The sequence below is a fragment of the Pongo pygmaeus genome, chromosome 10 (assembly GCF_028885625.2).
Source record: "Pongo pygmaeus isolate AG05252 chromosome 10, NHGRI_mPonPyg2-v2.0_pri, whole genome shotgun sequence".
NCBI lineage: Eukaryota > Metazoa > Chordata > Mammalia > Primates > Hominidae > Pongo > Pongo pygmaeus.
The window spans coordinates 13,409,226-13,415,715 of NC_072383.2; the positions used below are offsets into that span (position 1 = coordinate 13,409,226).

General features: G+C 48.1%; 1 pseudogene; it reads left to right on the plus strand.

The window, feature by feature from the left end:
- The first annotated feature begins 53 nt into the window (after positions 1 to 53).
- On the plus strand, positions 54 to 4,313 carry LOC129009959 (5-hydroxytryptamine receptor 7-like; annotated as a pseudogene).
- The last annotated feature ends 2,177 nt before the right edge of the window (positions 4,314 to 6,490 follow it).

Below are 6,490 nucleotides of genomic sequence, written 5' to 3' on the forward strand. Positions count from 1 at the left end.
AGGGGTGGGCTCGCCGTGGCGAGCCGCTGGGCGGTGCTCCGCCTCCTTTCGGGCTTTCCGCGGGTGTCTGGGGAGGGAACCCGGCAGCGGGCCTCAGGCCGTCCCCCTCCGCCAATCCCTCCTCTTATTCTGAGTCTAATCTATCCGCTGGGGCCCTGGAAAGCGATTCTCGCCTGGAGTGGCTTTAGGCAGCGGTGGTGGGGAACGTCCTCTCTCAGGTGCCTGGGCTCCAACCTCCGAGCCCCGGGTTGCTCACGCTTCTCCGGTCCTCTACCCGAAGGCCCGATCCCGCTGGTACAGCGGCGGCCAGGCTCCCTGTCTTAGTAGCCGTCCCTCTGTCCCCGCCCCATGACCTCTTCTAGACCATTGAAAGAGCATCCAAACCACTTTCCTGCTGCCACTCTTTCTTACCATCCCTCTAAATCACAGTTTCCAGGTGACTTTTCTAAGCATGGCTTTTCTCGTTCACTCCTATTCAAAAGTCTTCTCATCAATTTTGTCACCATTTACTGAGCTGAGTGCCTGCTTTCTGTCAAGTTTTTGCAAATATATCTCTACTCCACACTCCACCGACAAGAAATATTTTGGAGCCATTTAAAAAGGAGGAAACGGAAACTTCTGCTGCTGCCTGATCCTCCATTGCTCCGAGCCGCGCGGCTGCTGCGGGCTGTGGAGCCGCCGGCCGAGCCCCGTCGGAGCGCCCGCGAGCCCGCGCGTCCCGGGCGTCCGTCGGGGTCCGAGGTCCCTCCCGCAGGAAGTCCCCGCTCTGCAGCGCTCCCGCGTTTCACGCAGCGGCCGGGGGTCTGGGACAGGCGGGGCCCCGAGGCCGAGCCGGCGCAGGCCTCAAACTGGGCCGGGCGGAGGGGAACCGGCGAGTTGAAGCCCCGGGGCCGAAAGCCGGAGCCTGTGGCTGCTGGCGGGGGTGAGGAAGGGGGTGGGGCGGCTTCTTGGGCAGCTCCACACGGCGGCGCGGTGATGGATGTTAACAGCAGCGGCCACCTGGACCTCTGCGGGCGCCTCTGCTCTTTCCTGCTGCCAGAGGTGGGGGGGCAGGCTGCCCGACCTGAGCCCCGACGGTGGCGCCGAACCGGTCGCGGGATCCGGGACGCCGCATCTGCTGAGCGGGGCGCCCGAGATGACGGCCAGCCCGGCGCCCACCTGGGACGCAACCCCGGGCAATGCCTCCGGCCGCGGGGAGCAAATCAAGAAAGGGCCGAGAAAGTTGTGATCGGCTCCGTCCTGACGCTCATCTCGCTGCTGACGATCGCGGGCCAACTGCCTGGTGGTATCTCCGTGTGCTTCGTCAAGAAGCTCCGCCAGCCCTCCAACTACCTGATCGTGTCCATGGCGCTGGCCAACCTCTCGGTGGCCGTGGCGGTCATGCCCTTCATCGGTGTCACCGACCTCATCGGGGGCAAGTGGATCTTTGGACACTTTTTCTGCAACGTCTTCTTCTCCATGAATGTCATGTGCTGCACGGCCTGGATCTTGACTTTGTACGTGATCAGCATCGACAGGTACCTTGGGATCACGAGGCGTCTCACGTACCCTATGAGGCAGAATGGGAAATGCATGGCGAAGATGATTCTTTCTGTCTGCCTTCTCTCCGCCTCTGTCACTTTACCTCCCACTCTTTGGTTGGGCTCAGAATGTAAATGATGATAAGGTGTGCTTGGTCAGTCAAGACTTTGGCTACACGACTTACTACACCGCAGTGGCATCCTAATCCTCAGGTCCGTCATGCTTTTCATGTACTATCAGATTTACAAGGCCGCCAGGAAAAGCGCGGCCTAACACAGGCTACCCAGCTTCCCTGGAGTGGAGCCAGACAGCAGTAGTCACCCTGAATGGCACAGTGAAGTTCCAGGAGGTGGAAGAGTGTGCAAACCTTTCGAGACTCCTCAAGCATGAAAGGAAAAAATATCTCCATCTTTAAGCGGGAACAGAAAGCAGCGACTACCCTGGGGATCATCGTCTGGGCCTTCACCATGTGCGGGCTGCCCTTTTTCCTCTTCTTGACAGCCAGACCCTTCTGTCTGTGGCACTGCCTGCAGCTGCATCCCACTGTGGGTGGAGAGGATATTTCCATGGCTGGGCTATGGAAACTCTCTCATTAACCCTTTTATATATGCCTTCTTCAACTGGGACCTGAGGACCACCTATCGCAGCCAGCTCCAGTGCCAGTACCAGAATATCAACTGGACACTCTCAGCTGCAGGCATGCATGAAGCCCTGAAGCTTGCTGAGAGGCCAGAGAGACCTGAGTTTGTCCTACAAAACTCTGACTACTGTAGAAAAAAAAGTCATGATTCGTGACTGAAAGCGGGATAATGGAGATGAAATAAACAAGGCAAAATAGAGGTGGAAACAGAAGAAAGTCATTTGCCAAGACTGCAGAATGGAATGTGGCTTCTGTCCTTTCTTAGGATGGCTAAAACGTGACAAACAGCGTGACCTGATGTACAACATATCTTATGAAGGAGATGGTGACCTCTCCTTTTTTCTGTGGATCAGTGTTATTGTGTGTTCTCAGTTTAAGATAGCAGATCAACTCAGCAGTAAGCACACTGACAGAATTGAGTTCCAGAAAGGAAGCAGTTTCAGGTTCTTAGCACATGTCCAAATCCATGCAAGTGGGAGAAAGTTCCAATGCACACTTTCCATGCTTCCGAATCTAGGTCTCGTGGTGAATATTCAGTAATCATTCATGAGACAGAATGTATTTTGTTGTATGACAGAAGGGTTTACCAAGCAAACTGTGGTAAGCATAGTATTGAATATGTTGCATGTCCATGTTAGAAAACAGAACCCAGTTATCAGCTAATACAAATGATTTCCCAGAGCAGTGTTTGTTTCAAGCTTCTGTCAAATAGTTTGGCTTTTCTGCAGGGCCCCTGTAACTTCCCCACTAATGTACTTCTTTGTTAATTCACTTATTGTTATGGTGTAGCTCAGGAACAGGTCTCAGGATGGAGAGCAGCACACAATCTGAGCAAAGCTTTTTCTTGTGCTCTGAAGGGTCCTGAGACGTGAGGGGGCTGCCTTCCATGAAGATTTTTATCTCAGTGCAGTGCGAGTGGTACCCAACTGTATTGTCATTAACATGATTATTGGCATGTTTTTGACTCTCATTTTTCACAAGGGTGCAGTGGGGCCACGGACCATCCCACGGGATGGTCCATAACTGTATGTTATATGGAAATAGTGTGAGAATAATGGGTTTTCCATGAAAGGTTGTGATGCTTCTGGAGATAGGGGCATAAACATGTTCATTCTTATTGAGCAGCATTGTATACAAACCACATTGTGTGAAGCGGAGGTCACCCAGACCACTCCTGGGAAATGCTCCAGAACACCAGTCTGTTCCTTCTAGATAATTTGTTCTCTGTATTTATTTTTATTTTTTATTTTGAGGCAGTGTCTCACCCACCCTGTCTCCCAGGCTGGAGTGCAGTGGTGTGATCTCAGTTCACTGCAACCTCCGCCTCCTGGGTTTAAGCAATTCTCCTACCTCTGCCTCCCAAGTGGCTGAGATTACAGGTGCCTGCCACCACACCTGGCTAATTTTTGTATTTTTAGTAGAGAAGGGGTTTCACCATGTTGGCCAGGTGGTCTCGAACTCCTGACCTCAGTTGATCCACCTGCCTTGGTGCCCAAATTGCTGAGATTACAGGTGTGAGCCACTGTGCCCAGCCTGTTCTCTGTATCTTAAATCAACTGTGTGCCAAAGCAGTTCTGTCTCCTGACTCCCACCCCTACCCACCAAAAAATGGTAGACATGAAGGGCAGGTAAGGGAACAGATAAGGTCTCTTTGCAAATATATATATTTTAAACGAACTGTGTAATAAGTATGAGCTAAGGAGACAGAAAGACAGTAGATGAGAAAAGAAGAGTACCTATACCTAAAAGGGGAAAAATGAACATAATCCTTCATTTGATAAGAGAGAACTGAAAGAGAATATTATTTTTCTACAACAAAGCAAGCTGTCCTCTCAGGATAAAGTGGAATTTTGACATGGATTATGGACTTCTTCCAACTCCCATTGACATTGCTTCTTACCACACATGGGGAAGGACTGTCTTTCCTGAAAGGGGAAGAGGGCACTATCCTTTCAGACACAGTTTGTACAAATTCCTGAACTGCAGATTTGCTAATGTGACCGCATATACTTATATTCATAATTTAAGTGATTATTTAATGTCAGATACATATTGTTAAACTTGAAAATGTTTTATTACATTACATCAAATAAAGTATATTTGTAGCTGAAAAAATTAAAAATAATAAAAAGGAGGAAACTGAGGCTCAAAATAATTAAGTAACTTTCCCAGGCAGCAACTAATGTGCGGCTTGGCGAGGATTTGAACTCATGTCTGTGGTGTCAGTGTCCATAATGCTTTGTACTCTGTCACCCTGGCTTTTCCAATCTGTATCTACATCTGCATATGGCACTGCTTTCCAAATACTTTCTGAATGTTCAGCTTCCCCCTTGGACTCACTCCTTGAAACTGACTTCTCTGAAAGTGTCCCTCAGACACTGTCCATGAACACTGTGTGGTCCTTCTGTTTGAACTCTCTTGTCATCTCATTTGTTCTAATATTCTGCCTACGTGAGGATTCTTTCTCTTTTCTTTTTTTGATACAGGATCTTACTTACTCTGTTGCCCAGGCTGGAGTGCAGTGGCATGATCTTGGCTCACTGCAGCTTCAAACTCCCTTGCTCAAGTGATCCTCCCACCTTAGCCTCCTGAGTAGCTGGGACTGCAGGTGCACACCTAATTTTTCTATTTTTTGTAGAGACAAGGTTTCTCCATGTTGCCCAGGCTGGTCTCAAACTCCTGGGCTCAAGCAATTCGTCCACCTTGGCCTGTCGAAGTGCTGGGATTACAGGTGTGAGCCACTTTGCCCAGCCTATTTTTCTTTTTTTGAGAGAGGCTCTTGCTCTGTCGCCCAGGCTGGGGAGCAGTGGTGTGATCGTAGGTCACTGCAGCCTAGAACTCCTGGGCTCAAGTGATCCTGCCACCTCAGCCTCCTGACTACCTGGGACTACAGGTGTGCACCACTACTGCCAGTGAATTTTTAATACATTTTTGCAGAGAAGGGAATTTCACTATGCTACCCATGCTGGTCTCAAACTCCTGTCTCAATTGATCCTCCTCCATCCGCCTCCCAAAGTGGTTAAATTAAGCCAACCTGCCTGGCCTTTATGAGGATTCTTTATGCATGTTTTATCCATTGGTTGCATTGTCATTTGAAATTGTTAACCTAATTGTCAGACTAATTTGCGGCAGCTGCCCTAAACCAGAACTGAGGGATGGCCTGCTGTGCTTTCATCCTGAGCAAGGGGAAGTTGAGCTGGAGCCAGGTAGTGGCAATCAATAATAGTGGTACTGTTGACCTCTAGCTTTGTGGTAAAAGATATTAACTTTATTAACTCCAGACAAAAAAGATTTGCCCTTTGACAAATATTTGTTCATTGCTATAAAGTAAATTGCCATTTAATTATTTCATAGTTCCTTGACTCTAAGATGCTATTGATTATAAGACAGGCCCTGTTATTTTATGTGCCACCAAGAAAGAAAACAAATGCTGCTAAGTAAACTATGACATTCAATTGATTTTAAATGCATCCAGAGACATTAAAATGTGAAATAGCATGCAGCTTGGAATTCATAAGAGATTCTTAGGTTGCTTTGTAAGGGTCTCTGAGTATTTTTGTCTGCTCACAACCATACCTCCTTTATAACAAACTAATCTTTTAAAAGGCAAGATCTATTTTTCTTTAGCATTTCCCTCACTAGCCACACTCAGAGGTTGCTCAATAAGTGTGGAATGATTTAAAACATTCTTGATATTAGATCTAGTCATCTATTTTAGTTACTAAACTAGATACAGTGCAATGGGCTCTATTACTTAGTATGGTCAAGTAGCAAAAACATTTGGGAATCAGAAAACATCGGGTCAAAAGATGGGGATTCCAATCTGGCTCTGTCCTACCAGTGTAATGAATATTTCTTCTGCAAATTTCCTAACCTCTGCAGAACTCACTTTCTTTCTTTTTTCAAATTTAGACAGGGTCTTGCTATGTTGCTCAGGTTGGTCTCAAACTCCTGGGCTCAAGTGATCTTTCCACCTTGGCCTTCCACAGTGCTGAGATTACAGGTGTGAGCCACTGCAGCTGGCCTCAGAACTCACTTTCTACATCTGCAACACTGGGGTAATAATGCCAGCTCACAGTGCTGTCGGGAGGATTAAAGGAGTCCAGGCAATAAAAAGCACTGTATACACTGTTAAGGGCTAGATTCTCCCCACACTCATGGTCAAGTTTGTCCTGCTACCAAGAGCTGAACATTGCTGCTTCAAGAGCATTGTGGGGAAGCATCATTTTAAAGTCCAGATTATTTGGTGTCTTGCCTTTTTTTTTTTTTTTTTTTGAGATGGAATCTTGCTCTGTCTCCCAGGCACGATCTCGGCTTACTGCAACCTCT